At 40.4% G+C, this 14,122-nt stretch overlaps 1 protein-coding gene across 2 annotated transcripts in view; it reads left to right on the forward strand.

Annotated features, from left to right (window-relative positions):
* Window positions 1-14,122, forward strand: part of NELL1 (neural EGFL like 1) — an 830,042-nt gene that overhangs the window by 567,561 nt on the left and 248,359 nt on the right. The window lies entirely within an intron of this gene.

Below are 14,122 nucleotides of genomic sequence, written 5' to 3' on the forward strand. Positions count from 1 at the left end.
CAAGCAGACTTCAAAATACCTTGAAAAGAGCAAAGTTTGAGGTAGAGTTTACTTTCGGGTAGGCCCAGGTGGCTTCCATTTTCTAGAACATCGTTGTGTACCACATACCATGTTGGACACTTAGCATATAGTTTTATTTCAGTTTTACCTCAGTTCCTTGGAGCCAAGTATATTATCCTGATTTCGTTGAAGAATCAGCTGAACCCAGAAACTTGTGGTAATATTGTCAAAGTGACCCAATAAGCCGTGGGTATGACCTTCTTCGATTCCAGGTCTACCTCCAAAGCTTTCTACCTCATCATCCTGTACTGCCCCCTAAGTACAAATATAAACACTCTTGAAGGAGTGACACTTTCTGTCATTCCTTACAGTGACTTTTAAAATGTCTGATCTTCCTGTTCTCCATTATTCAAGTTCTACCTCAGTGAAAAGAAATGATCTGAATACAAATATTTCATCAAGTAGAGTTCATCTTTAGGTGTTCCCCAATGAAGGAGTGGATGGGAATTTTTAGAAAATTTAAGTCATTTTTAGTCTTTCATGATGGAGACCAACTTTCTCCTCATTCCAGCCACAATTCTCATGTTGCTCATGATCTTAATGACAGTTTTAGACAGATTAAAGGTAGGAGCTGTAATTCCTTTCTGTTAATATAAAGTCATTTCTACTTAATGTTTATAATATATAAGGGGCTATACTAAGTGCCTTATATGCATTATATGAAAAGAACTTCACAAGAACTTCACAAGAACTGAGAGAGAAAAATGGATATTAAGCCTAATTTCATAGAGGTGCTAGCCTAGTTCAGTCAGTAGAGCATGCTACGCTTAGTCCTTGGGGTTATAAGTTTAGACCTCATGTGGAGTATAAAGATTACTTAAAAATAAAATCTTAACTGAGTGGATGAAGAAGATGTGATACACACACACACATATACACATATACAATGTAATACTATGCAGCCATCAAAAAACCCCCAAATCTTGCCATTTGCAATGATGTGGATGGAACTAGAGGGTATTATGCTGAGCGAAATAAGTCAACCAGAGAAAGACAATTATCATGTGATCTCCCTGATGTGAGGAATTTGAGAGGCAGGACGGGGATAGGGGGTGGTATAGGGGAAGGGAGGGACGATGAGCAAGATGGGATCAGGAGGGAGACAAACCACCATAACAGACTCTAAATCTCAGGAAACAAACTGAGGTTTGCTGGAGGAGAGGGGGTTGGTTGGGGTAGTTGGGTGATGGACATTGGGGAGGGTATGTATTATGGTGAGTGGTGTGAATTGTGTAAGACCAATGATGCACAGACCTGTACCCCTGGGGCAAATAATACATTATATGTAAATTTTTAAATAGAAAGAAAGAAAATGCTTTTGCAAAATAAATAAATAAATAAATAAAGTAAAATCCTAACAAAATCTAAATAGATGAGAAAAATGAGGTCCTGAGGAACTATTTACTTATTCAAGGTATGTAAAAGAAACAAGTTACAGGGGTGATATTTGATACCAGATCTACCTGGCTCTTAAATGTGTGCATTTTCTTTTATGCTCATCATAATGACTAATATTTAGGTTCAGTCACCCTGTGAATTAGTGTGTTGAGATGGACTGATAATTACAGTAATACTTTGACATTTAGAATTATAATAATATATATATAAAACATATTATATATAAAGTATAATATAAACTGAGCAAATATTCATTGAGTGGCTACTATGTGTCAGGCATTATCATAGGCAGTGGATCCAAAGCAAAAGCAGAAACAAATTTGGTTCCTGTCCTCCTGGTCTTTATAGTCTATTGGGAAGGCATAGATTAAATCAGATAATTAATGGCAGTCATGATACATGCTGTGAAGTAATGCAGGGTGCCAGAAGAGCTTATGACTTATAAATTTGACCTATTTTCTGGGTCACGAAAGGCTATCATGAGGGAAATTAATCATAGGATTAATTAAAAGTGGTTATTAGCTCATGTCCCTTTTGATCTTCTGATAGAGTTGATGTCATTTTATAGGAATTTAATAAGATGGTGGTCTGGAAGGATGGTGGCCAAGCAGAGAATGGTGTTCTAGCCTCTGTGCGGGTTCAGATGCAGGAAGGACTTTGCATGTTGGAATGCAGGGGGCAGGAGGCTGACTATGGAACAGGGTCAGAATCCACAGAGCATGGGGTGCGTGTGAGGCAATTTCATCTGTTTCTAATGGGTGCTGAGAATCCATTGAAAGGATTAATTTGTATACAATCTGTCGTTCAAGTTGACTAAGCTTTCCTTTTCAACTTCAGTATATGGGCTCCAGACACTGGGTAAGTAACCCATGTAGTGGCTTTATGAGGTGAAAATCATTCTGTGTGTTTCAGTAAAAAGATCTGTAGCTTTACTCATTTCTCACATAGTGTTTAACGACTCTGAAGCAGCTTATTGATGCTATCAGGAAACTGATACATTTCTAAAAAGAAATGCATTATCCATGCTATAAAATTAAATGTTGCATTGCAAAGCAATGTACTAAATATCTTTTTAGTCAATTTTTGTAAACTAAATGTTATAAAATTATATTGAAGCAAAAGGGTGCATAAATCCATCAGGAATATATTTCTTAAAGAAGTTTATTTAGTTGCCCTGTATTGATAGGCAGATTTTAATTACCTTTGTAAAAATGTATGGGAAAAGATACACATTCTTTTACCCATATTGTCATTCAGACTTGCATGTACTTATTTGGGGCTTTGAGGATAAATGCATTTTAGAAATTACTGTCTTTTGATTAATAAAAAGTAGAGTAAAATCAAATAAATTTTTAAAACCTTCTTTTACACAAATATTAACATGTCCTTGTATAGTCTGGATTCTAAAATGGATCATGGCTACAAATGCCTACATTAATTCTGAATGCAAAAATTGGATGTATCCCTAAAGCATTCTGAACATATCCTGTATAATCCCTACAATTTTGGATAATAAGAGGCTGAGAACCCTATTTTACCTAAAACAGACAACACCACAACAACAATAACGACAACAAAACAAAAACTCACAGCATTTGATGGGCACTTTTCATATCGTCTCATTGAATCATCATGAACCAAGAGGATAAATACCATTATTACCCTATTTTATAGATGAACAAGGCACAGAAAGGTTCGGTACGTTGTTCTGTCCCCACAGCTAGTAAGAGTTTGAGCTTGGCTGGGAACCCAGGAGTCTGTTTGGCAGGCTGAGTGGAGAGTCTGTGTTCTTCAGCTTGCATCTGGCAGTGATGATTCCAATGTGCGATGGTTCCTTCAGAAAAGATGTTTTATATGATCTTCTTTTCTGTCTCTCCTTTTGGAATGGCTGCTTTATACAGCTTGATGTTAACACCTATCCCCTCAAATAAATTAACTCCTTCAGAAAAAAGTAATAGAATAATAGCACAGATAATGACGAAGTAGCAGCTCCCATGACTCAAACCTGATTATATGCCAGACCCTGGGTCAGTACTTTACATTTTCCAACTTCCTTCTCAACTCTAGAAGGAAGTTTAAATATTCCCTTTTCACATATTAGGACTCAGAAGCTCAGAGGATTGAAGTAAACTGTCCTCAGAGTGGCGAAGGTGAGAATGTTGATGTCTGAGCAACATACAAGTCTGTGCCCTTAACACAGTACAAAATTGTCTCAGCTCTACACAAGTTTACATGCAGTGCAAGTATGGATAGGTGTGAAAGGCAGGGATGTGTGAGAGAAATAATTTATAGTTTATCAAAATATGAGGTCTGGCACTGCAATTTTTTTACAAGTTTTTTATTTTTTTTTATATTTTGAGATGCCATTTTTAATTTATAAAACTGGGACAGATTTTTTTTTTTAACTCATATTTAGAGTGAGCAAGAATTCCACCAGATTGACAGTCTAAGCCACTGCTGGTAACAGTGTTCATCCCAAGGTTATTTTTTTTTAAATTAACACATAATGTATTATTTGTTTCAGGGGTACAGGTCTGTGAATCATCAGTCTTACACAATTTATAGCACTCACCATAGCACATACCCTCTTCATTGTCCATCACCCAGCCACCCCCCTCCACTCCAGCAACCCTCAATCTGTTTCCTGAGATTAAGAGTGTCTTATGATTTGTCTCCCTCTCTGGTTTCATCTTGTTTCATATTTCCCTCCCTTCCCCTATGATCTTCTGTGTTGTTTCTCAAATTCCTCATTGATCAGGGAGATCATATGATAATTGTCTTTTTCAGATTGACTTATTTCGCTCAGCATAATACCCTCTAATTCCATCCAAGTCATTGCAAATGGCAATATGTCATTTTTAATGCTTGCATAGTATTCCTGTGTGTGTGTGTGTGTGTGTGTGTGTGTGTGTGTACCACATCTTCTTTTTTATTTTTATTTGAGAGATAGAGAGCGGGGGCATAGCAGGAGGGTTGGAGGGAGAGGGAGAGAATCTCAAGCAGACTCCATGCTGAGTGCAGAGCCTGATGTGGCACTTGATCTCACAACACTGAGATCATGACTTGAGCTGAAATCACAAGTCTAATGCTTAACCAAATGAGCCATCTAGGCACCCTTTGCACTGTAGTGTTTTTAAGACCCCAATACGGCTGCATTTAAATAAGCCTTACCTCTTAACCTCTGGGGAAGTGAAGATCAGAGGATGTTCTTCCTCCTCAGAAGTAGCCCTGTATGTTGAGTTCTCCTCCCCACCCTCCCCTTATTTATGATGAATGAACCTGTAACCATTCATGTCTCTGTATCCACTTGATTTTTTTTCTAGTTAGGTTGTCAGCCAGTTTTCAGGACTTTGCTATTTTCTTCAGTTTTCTTTTTAATGTTCAGATTCTTAAAAATCTTCTCCAACTATTAATGGAGACTGACAGCCTGACCATCTGTGCCCAAGCTCTTACCATGAAACGGGCCCAGTGTCAGCTGTCACTCATGGTTCGCAGAAATGAATGACGTATGATACCTTCTTCTAAGAATCAGTCAAACACAGGGAAAGAAAAACCCAGAGTATATGTGACCCGTTGAATCTCCTATTGGGAAGATGACCTTAGATCCTCTATAATAGGAGTCTTGTTTTCTGTGCTCGCTTCGGCAGCACCTATACTAAAGACTCTTGTTTTCATGTCTTTAGCCTTTTGACTTTTGACTGTTTTCAAGCCATTCTAAAGATCACTAATGTGAGATCTTTCTTATTTTGCTGATACGCTGATTTGGATCTTTTGCATTTGAGAATCAAGCCATTCGACACTCTGGAACAGTTAATTCATTTAATCCTTCAATAAACATTTATGGAAAGTTTCTCATAGTGGCTCTGGGGTTCTTTTTTCCAGGTTCAGATCCATCCTGTTACTAACCCTGCACCCAGGGATAAGTCTCTTGGCTTTGTCAGGTTTAGTTCCTCATCTGTGAAGTGTGGATAGTAATAGAATTGATGGCAGACCATTGTGGTGGGATAATATAAATGAAGCACTTTAGGATGATATCTGAGGCACAGTGAGGGCTCAGTACATGTTAGCTGTCACTATCGATAGGAGCATTTTCTAGGTACTCCACAGGGTGCTGGACTAAAATGATGGGCAAACCCATATGTGGTCCCTCCTCTCAAGATGCCGTGTTTGAGGAGCTGAAAGAAGACTCAGCATGACGGGAGCACAGAAGGTGGGGGAAGTGAGGGTAGATGAAAATAGAGAAGGGGATAGGGACTTTATGCATGTAAAATTTAGCTGAATCCTCAGAGCAATGGGAAGCTACTAAAGTGGTAACGAAAGGGGGGGTGACAATATTTATATTTATATAAATATTTATATATTTATATATTTATTTATATATTTATTTGTATATATTTATATATATTATTTATATACATTTATATATATATTTATATAAATATATATAAATCCAAATATTTATATTTGGAAAGGTTCCCAGTGGTTGGGTGGATGGCTCAGGAGAAGGGTACAGGGGATGTAGCCAGAGAGTTCTCAACCAGTACCTGAAACGGCCTTGATGATAAACACTCATCAGCAGTGCAAATACCGACAGGTCTAACAGCCAGGGATGGATAAAGGAAACATTTTTTTATTAAAATACAAGTTGCCCAGTATCACACAATTAGTAAGTAGATAACAAGGTTGGAACCAGAGTTCATGCTCTTTGCCTCATGATCTTGCTTGGTTCACTGATGTTGGCCAGACACAGTGGGAATTCAGACTACTACAGAGGCAGTGATGATGGAGAGCGGTACCCAAACTCCAGAAGTGTTTGGGTCCAAGAACCAACAGAAGTTGGCGAAGGATTGGATGTACCAGACAAGCCAGGGTGTCTCTCTTTGTGATTTTACTTAACATTAAATTGTGTTTATAAAAGGTCTGGTGGTGGTCACTGAAATTATTCAGATGTTATTGCCTTCGTTGAGCTCAAGACATTGTTAAAAACATAAACTTGGAGGTTTGCAAAGGTCTTAGGACATCTTTTCTAAATGGTTGGCACATTTTTGGAGAATATTCAGAACTTTTTAATTGTTTCTCTACCAGAGTTGGCTTTCAGAGTTGGATATAATAACATTCCCCCCTCAGTATATTTAATGGTAGACAGAATTTTTCCCTTCTAAACATATTGCAGAGCTTTCAGACTTTTGAGCCAGTTTCAAAAGTTTGAGCCAGTTTCAGGAATTACTTTATATGTTTTTTTAATTCTTGTTTTTCATTAATAGAGAGTTTTAAAAGGCAATATTAAGTTACAAGTACAATGACTGCAATTATTTTTTTTTAAGATTTTATTTATTCATTTGACAGAGAGAGAGAGATCACAAGTAGGCAGAGAGGCAGGCAGAGAGAGGGGGAAGCAGGCTCACTGCCGAGCAGAGAGCCAGATGTGGGGCTCGATCCCAGGACTCTGAGATCATGACCTGAGCCGAAGGCAGAGGCTTAACCCACTGAGTCACCCAGGTACCCCAATGACTGCAATTATTATACTCTTAGCACTTGGATGCCTTAAGTTTGGTTCTCATTCTAAAGGATCCAGTGTGCGTCTCAGTAAACATTTAGGGTATTTTCTTAATCTGAGTTTGTCAAAAGTATGTTGTCTTTTAGTAATATCCCTGATATGTCAGCTTTCTCTTCCTTTTGTGTCATCCACAGCTCTAATCTTCTAAGTTCCCACTGTTAAATCCCCAGTTATTAAATCTGATACACAGGGGACTTCTTTTGGAAAATTTCTAACATGAAATTTACTTGGTATCACACCTTGTTAACTTTCAAACACTTGAACGATACCTGTGTTTAAAAATTTATTTTTCCCCATTATGAAGATTAGTAAATGGCCAATTAAACAAATCTTGAAAATACTGAAGACTAAAAGGAAAGAGAAAAAAAAATCACTCCTTAGCATAGTGCCACTGTTGAGAGATGATCACTGCTTACATGTTGATGTATTTCCTTCCACTCTTTATTCTGAGTTTAGTGTCAACTTTGGGGAGATCCAGCTGTAGGGGAAGAGGGCACGTGATCGTCTTCTCTGTCTTGGTGAGAAATCTCAAGTTGATTTCATCTGGTCTTACCATGGCCAGATGCCCCTACTCTTCTTGTACCCCCAAGGCAACCAGAGCCCCCTTCTCTAATCCTGGGGACTAAAATTGTTCCTAAATCACTAAATGGGGTTATCCCATAAAAGATGGATTAGATGTGAACTGGGGAGAGTCTCAGGATCCTGGTGAGTGATATTGATGCTGGATTATTTTCAGGAAAAGTACTGGTAGCTGGCCCTCAGTGGACAGCAGAGAGAGAGATGTGTAGGTGGCCACTTCTGCTTAGAGTCTCTGGTTATGGGTATGGCTTCCTCCTGCAGGTAGAACTCGGGGAGGGCCAGAAAGGCATGGCCCTCAGGCAAAATAATGAAGACATTTCACGAGCACAAAAAGTAAGAGTGGGGGCACATAAATTATAGGTTGATATAATGGTTTCTTTATGTAGCTATGATCATGATCATAGTAACAGTTATCATTATTTAGCTATGTAGTGCTTTATTTCTGTCAATACATTCCATGTGGTAAACATTACATTTTCCTAGGTTGGCATAAAAAATGGCATTGATGATCATAATCATAATATGTTTACTTACATAGTGTTTATGGAAACTTGCCCAAGATCACACAGCTAATAAGGGTCAAGCTGAAATTGAAACTAGTATTCATGCTCTTGCCACTAAAGGCCACTACCAGATCTCCTTGGGTGCACGATGGTAAACCACTATGTAATATCCCATTGTATGCATTAACATTTACTTAACCATTCTCTTACTGAAGTAAAGAACTCTTTTTTTTTTTTAAAGATTTTATTTATTTATTTGACAGAGATCACAGGTAGGCAGAGAGGCAGGCAGAGAGAGAGGAGGAAGCAGGCTTCCCGCTGAGCATAGAGCCCAGTGCGGGGCTCGATCCCAGGACCCTGGGATCATGACCTGAGCCGAAGGCAGAGGCTTTAACCCACTGAGCCACCCAGGCACCCCTGAAGTAAAGAACTCTTATTAGAGCTTACTTTTTCTTCCAATGATAAAGAATGCGGTCGTGTCATCTTGGTACAGAAAGCTTCGTTGTTGTTTCATTGACTTAGCTTTTTTTTCCTTAAGATACAGTTAACCAAAATGGGTTTATTGACTCAAATTTTATACACAAGCCTGTGGCTTTTAACATACATGTCACAGTGCTGCTTCTTGTCTGAGTGGTTGAATTCACACTGCCAGCAAAGACTGGTGGGGATTTCTACCCTAGAGAGTTTGTGTCTCTCTGTGGCACTCACGCTCTGCTGTTAGGTGCAAGGTGCTCTGCGGCTTCATATTCCCCTCAGGGAACCAGGCGTTTACTTGGAACATTGGGCAACAGGCAGGTAAATTTGGCCATGGGAAGTGAGGGGAATGGGATGGGGGAGGGAATGAACTGAAGGCAGAGGAAATAGGAGCAAAACAGATGCAAAGGAAAGCCCCTCTGTTCTGAACACAAGTTTAATTTTTGTTTTTGGGTCAAGTGACTCAAACAAGGCAGTCTGAGCTCCGGTCAGCCACTTAATAGGCTATAAGCATCCTCTTGGACTTCTAATATTAGTTATTCTGTAACCATGTAAGTGAAATAAAATAAAAATCCCCCATATCTTCAAACAAATTCTGTATGTTGCCTGAAATCTAAAAATACATATCTTTTATGGAGTAGGAGGTAGAGGCCCCATGCGATTCCAGATGAAAGCTGTTATTTCCAGAAGATAACGAATAATCCCGGAAGGTTCATGGGGTAGATGTCAATTTGAACAATTTAAAACTTTAAACTTCTTGTTCCTCTCTACAGCCTGTCAGGATATCCATTTGTTTTGCTGACCTTGACTGGATTCTATAGCACAGTGTGTTCTTTCTCTTGTATTGTAGAGAGAATTTCTTATAAACTTAGGGGAAACATAAATCAAGTCAGACCTGACATTGGCACCGGAGGTAGGGCAGCGTGGAGTCCGTGTTCTTACTCCAGTAGGCACCATCCGCTCCTTGGGGTCAGGGAGGCAATGCTTTAGGATGGCTGCCACAGTCAGCTGTCCTCAGAAGTTGTGTATTTGAAGGGCACAGAATAGCTCCCCTCTTCCCAGAACATAGTGGAAAATAACTTCCAGGGGCTTGTCCATCTTTCTGAAGTAATGCCCTTTGTAATTTATTTGAAACAAGGCCATTATCACATAGTAAATATCTTTTTTTAAAAAATATTTTATTTTTTGAAAGAGAGATCACTAGCAGGCAGAGAGGCAAGCCATGGGGGTGAGGGGGGAAGCAGGCTCCCCGCTGAGCAGAGAGCCCAACGCAGGGCTCGATCCCAGGGTCCTGGGATCATGACCCAAGCCAAAGGCAGAGACTTAACCCACTGAGCCACCCAGGCGCCCCGACATTGTAAATATCTTATCCATCCTTAAAGCCCCCACCGAAGTGATCTCTCTCCTAGGAAGGAAGTTCTCTCCATGATATTTCTGTTTTTAGAGCATCAGCTTGTTTTTTTATTCTCCCCCCTCCCGCGTGTGGAAGCCCCAAAGCAGGATGTATCCAGTTCATGTTTGCATTCCCAACACCCAGTACATAGGAGGTCCTCCATAAATGTCCACTAAATGGACACGGGAATAAAGGATGGATTCATTTTCCCAGTAAGAATTAGTCTTCCTTCTGGCTCTTATTGTACTGTTTCTTTTATTTTTATTTTTTATTTATGTCAATTTTTTTCTTTTATTTCTTTTCAATGTCACAAAATTCATTCTTTATGCACCACACCCAGTGCTCTGAGCAATCCGTGCCCTCCATAATACCCACCACCAGGCTCACCCAACCCCCCACCCCCTTCCTCTCCACAACCCTCAGTTTGTTTCTCAGAGTCCACAGTCTCTCATGGTTCATACAGAAGAGGTAAGCGTCCCTGCCCTAGATTCCCACTCTGGGCTCTCACCTTCGAATGCTGGCTCCAGCTCTTAGGAGCAGCGTGACAGACCATGGCGAATGGCTAACTTCTTTGTGCCTCAGTTTATTCATCTGTAAAGTAGAATTGGGATTACTTTATAAGGCTCTTCTTTAAATGAAAATAGTTAAAATGAGTTTATAATATTGTGTTATTTTTTCATCATTCTTTGTATGCATGCTGATATGATTTATTCAGTTCGCTTCATTAAAATAGAGCCTCATTCAGCTTTGAATCTTCATTCTCTACCAATTGTGAGGTCTCACCAGCAGTGACCAAATATAATCGGCATACTAATTTGGAAGGTTCATCTTGTTAAAGCACGCATAACTTGAATTTGTTAACCTTGTGAACTGCTTTGGACAGAAGACCTCATGAGAGCTGGGACTGCGTCTTTTTATTCTTTCTTTTTCTCTTGTATACCCAGCAGCGGACCTATGCTCAGCATCCACTGGTCATGTACTAAGTATTTGGCTGATTGACATGTGCCAAACACTGGGCTCAAGACCTTCAGGTACATAAGACCCAGTCCTTGTCTCCGTGACACTTTAGAATAGTTCTTATTAAAGCTAGTTGAGAACATTCAGCTGGAAGCAGAGAGAATAGAACCCAGGCGAATGAGGTCTGATGGGAGGGTGGGTCTAACGGGGCTTGGGATATACTCCAAAAGCCCCCTGAAAAGATGCTGTTTAGTAAATCACTGGGCTTTTGTGTCTCCTCAATCACTGAGGTTCTCTTACTCCTGCCAGATCCCCACTGCCAAACCGGGGTGGTCTGACATCCCCTTTCCTCTCCTGCAGCTGACCCCAGTTGTGTTTTCATTCACAACATCGGCTCAGGGCCCTTTTTTACAGGAAATGTATTTGAATATGAGCCTGCGTCATTGGCATTATTTATAACAATTAGGATAATTATTTTCACTTAACCCCTGGAAGTCTAGTGCTCAGCCGCCTCGCAAACTGCTTCAGAGAGCATGGGAAGAGTTGGAAGCCCTCATCCTTCACTGAAACCCTTCGAACCTCACATGATGCACTTACATCACCCTGATAATCTGAGAGGCTCTTACACCTTCACCGAGATGGTGATGAAGTATCAGAATAAAAACTGAAAATATTGGTGTGAATATGATGCTGTGTTGGCAAGGAACTCCACGGACTTCCTCATACATTATCCTGTCCTCACAATGTCCTTGGAAAGTAGACAGTAGGGTTCCCATCTGACAGATGAAGCCACACTGAGGAGATTGGCTCCAGCGGCCGAGTTTGGTCCCAGCAAATCCAAGGTTCTTAATGGTTCTCCTGGTGTCCCTGACTCTTCCTAACAGAGTGCAAAGCACCCATATGTGCTTCCCTTTGATCCCATGGCCCGCTGAAGAGCAGCATGAAACACCTTCTCTTACCTGAAGAGGGGTTCCAACTTTCCTACTTGCTGTTCTCTGGGACAAGCCCTCTGAAATATGCTTTCCATGCACACTTAAATATTTTATGTTAATAGTGATTGAAGTCAGATTTCAAGAAATACTTCCTGTGGTTTATTGGCCCAGTTAATTTAACATTAAGAAAGAAATGAGAATGAATAAAAAGCATGGCACATTTCCATATGCAAATGTGTGCCTGGAGGAAGCTGTTAGATGTGGGGCCATCAGTAAATTCCAGAAATTTAGTAGGCTTGCACACGACTCTCCCATTAGTTCCTGCAGGTTCTGGGGTTTGTTGTAGAGCTCCTCCTTCATCTCTGGTCTTTCTTTATGGGTCTTGAGATTTTTTTTTTTTTGGTTACTCCGAAGCTCGCTGGCTCAGAGAATGATGCGTGGTCGGTGCTGTACATGAGCAATGGGATACTGTCTCCAGGGAGATTTGTAATTCTGTGGCTTACGGTGGGGGCTTCATTTCCTGCCTGGCTTCAGCTATCCGTAACAGCCACAGCAGTAATCCTGCCAGGAGAGGGAAAGGTCATGGCTTGGGAGAGGTATTTTTGTGCAGAATTCTGATCAACCCTGGGATTCCTCAGAGGTAATTCAGGGGCCACTGCTGGGCATAGGAGAGAGGCCAGCCAGCATCACTGTAGAGTTTTGCTTTTCATCTCTTACATATTTGTTATCTTAAAAAGGGGGCAGTGTTCTACTGAGTTAAAAGTCACCAAGCACTGATGAAGAAATAGGAGTAAGCAAGTTCTAAGAGTGACAGACTGTTTGTTGTAGTCTGGAAACTGAGTTCAGTTCTGAATCTCTTTTTCTCACTTGATCCTCTAACCCTGTGAGTATTTCCATTTTAGAGATGAGAATGCCAAGGCTCAGAGAGGTGGAGTCAGTCACTTATCCACGTCACATGGTTACTGAGTGGCAGACCCAGGGCTCCTTTCCTTTGTTTTTTTCCTCAGTTCTGCATGGGGCACCGCACAGTCGCCCACGTGGTGAAAACCCCTGAGGATATAGCAGTGCTCAAGGAGGATATGACACCATCTTCATGGGGCATATTGTCCAGGGATTTGAACTCAAGTCTGTGTGACAATAGCACCTGAGCTCTTAACTCTTAAGCCATCATGTTTCTAAACACCAAACCCTGAGAACTCATCTTTGAGGTAGTTTCTGGAGAACACATGAAAGATTGAAAGGAACAGATGCACCCCAAATGAGTCAGACTATAGGCACTTTCTCGGGGATGTGTGGGCAGGGAAAATCCCATGGAATGATGGATTCTGTGTTCATAGAGTCTAAGACAATTCCCCTCTTTGGCAGTGAAAGGAAAATGCATGGACATCTGATTCAGAACAGTTCCTTTCCAATGTCAAGCTATGACCTTATAGTGTAAAGATTACTAAACTGTCACATAAGGAGAACTTGTTTCATGTCTTGAACCCTTACCTTGGGAAAGTAATTTTACTTCTTTAGCACATTTCCCTACCTGTAAAGTACCATGTTTAGATGGTCTTCTTGGTACCTTTTAGCTCAAATGCTCTGACTCTGGGTTTGTGAGTGAAGTATGTGTATGCCCTCTGGGATTGGAGAGCATATATACCCCTTTGTCTGCTTCAGGATGGGATGTCCTCTGCAACAGGGACTTTAAAAAAATTTTTTCTGACTGTTAGTAACAAGAAACACATTTTACATTGTGACAATACACAAGCATACACACATTAACATACATATCAGAAAAAATTTTTCATAAAAATATTGTTACTTGTGTGATACAGTCTTAATCTATTATATTCTGTTCTAGTCTTACTTGTTTTTGTAGACGGGTTGACCCTGATCTAATAGATTCATTTCATAATTCACTTCATAACCCACTAGCTGTGCCTGGTTCCACAAAGCCAGGCCACCCCAAGGAGAGTTTCTCAAGGTCAAGCCACATCAGCCTTCCACTTGCTTTGGAAGATTAAAAAATACATATATTTTATTCCTTGGACTGCTGAGCAAATACCCCATTGCCCTCTGGGATGGTTGTTCCTCCCTCTTTGACTAAGCAGGCAATCGCTCCCAATTTCCTGCTCTGCCTCCATGATGCATTAGACCCTCTACTGTCCTTTAAGTCAATCGAAAGTGCCCCCTTAGGATAGAAGCACAAGCCGTTGTTATACGAAGAAGTGATAGGCCAATTCAGCCTGGAATAAAACTGCTTCACTCAGTCATCAAAGAGCTC

The sequence above is a fragment of the Neovison vison genome, chromosome 7 (genome assembly GCF_020171115.1).
Source record: "Neovison vison isolate M4711 chromosome 7, ASM_NN_V1, whole genome shotgun sequence".
NCBI classification, from domain to species: Eukaryota; Metazoa; Chordata; class Mammalia; order Carnivora; family Mustelidae; genus Neogale; species Neogale vison.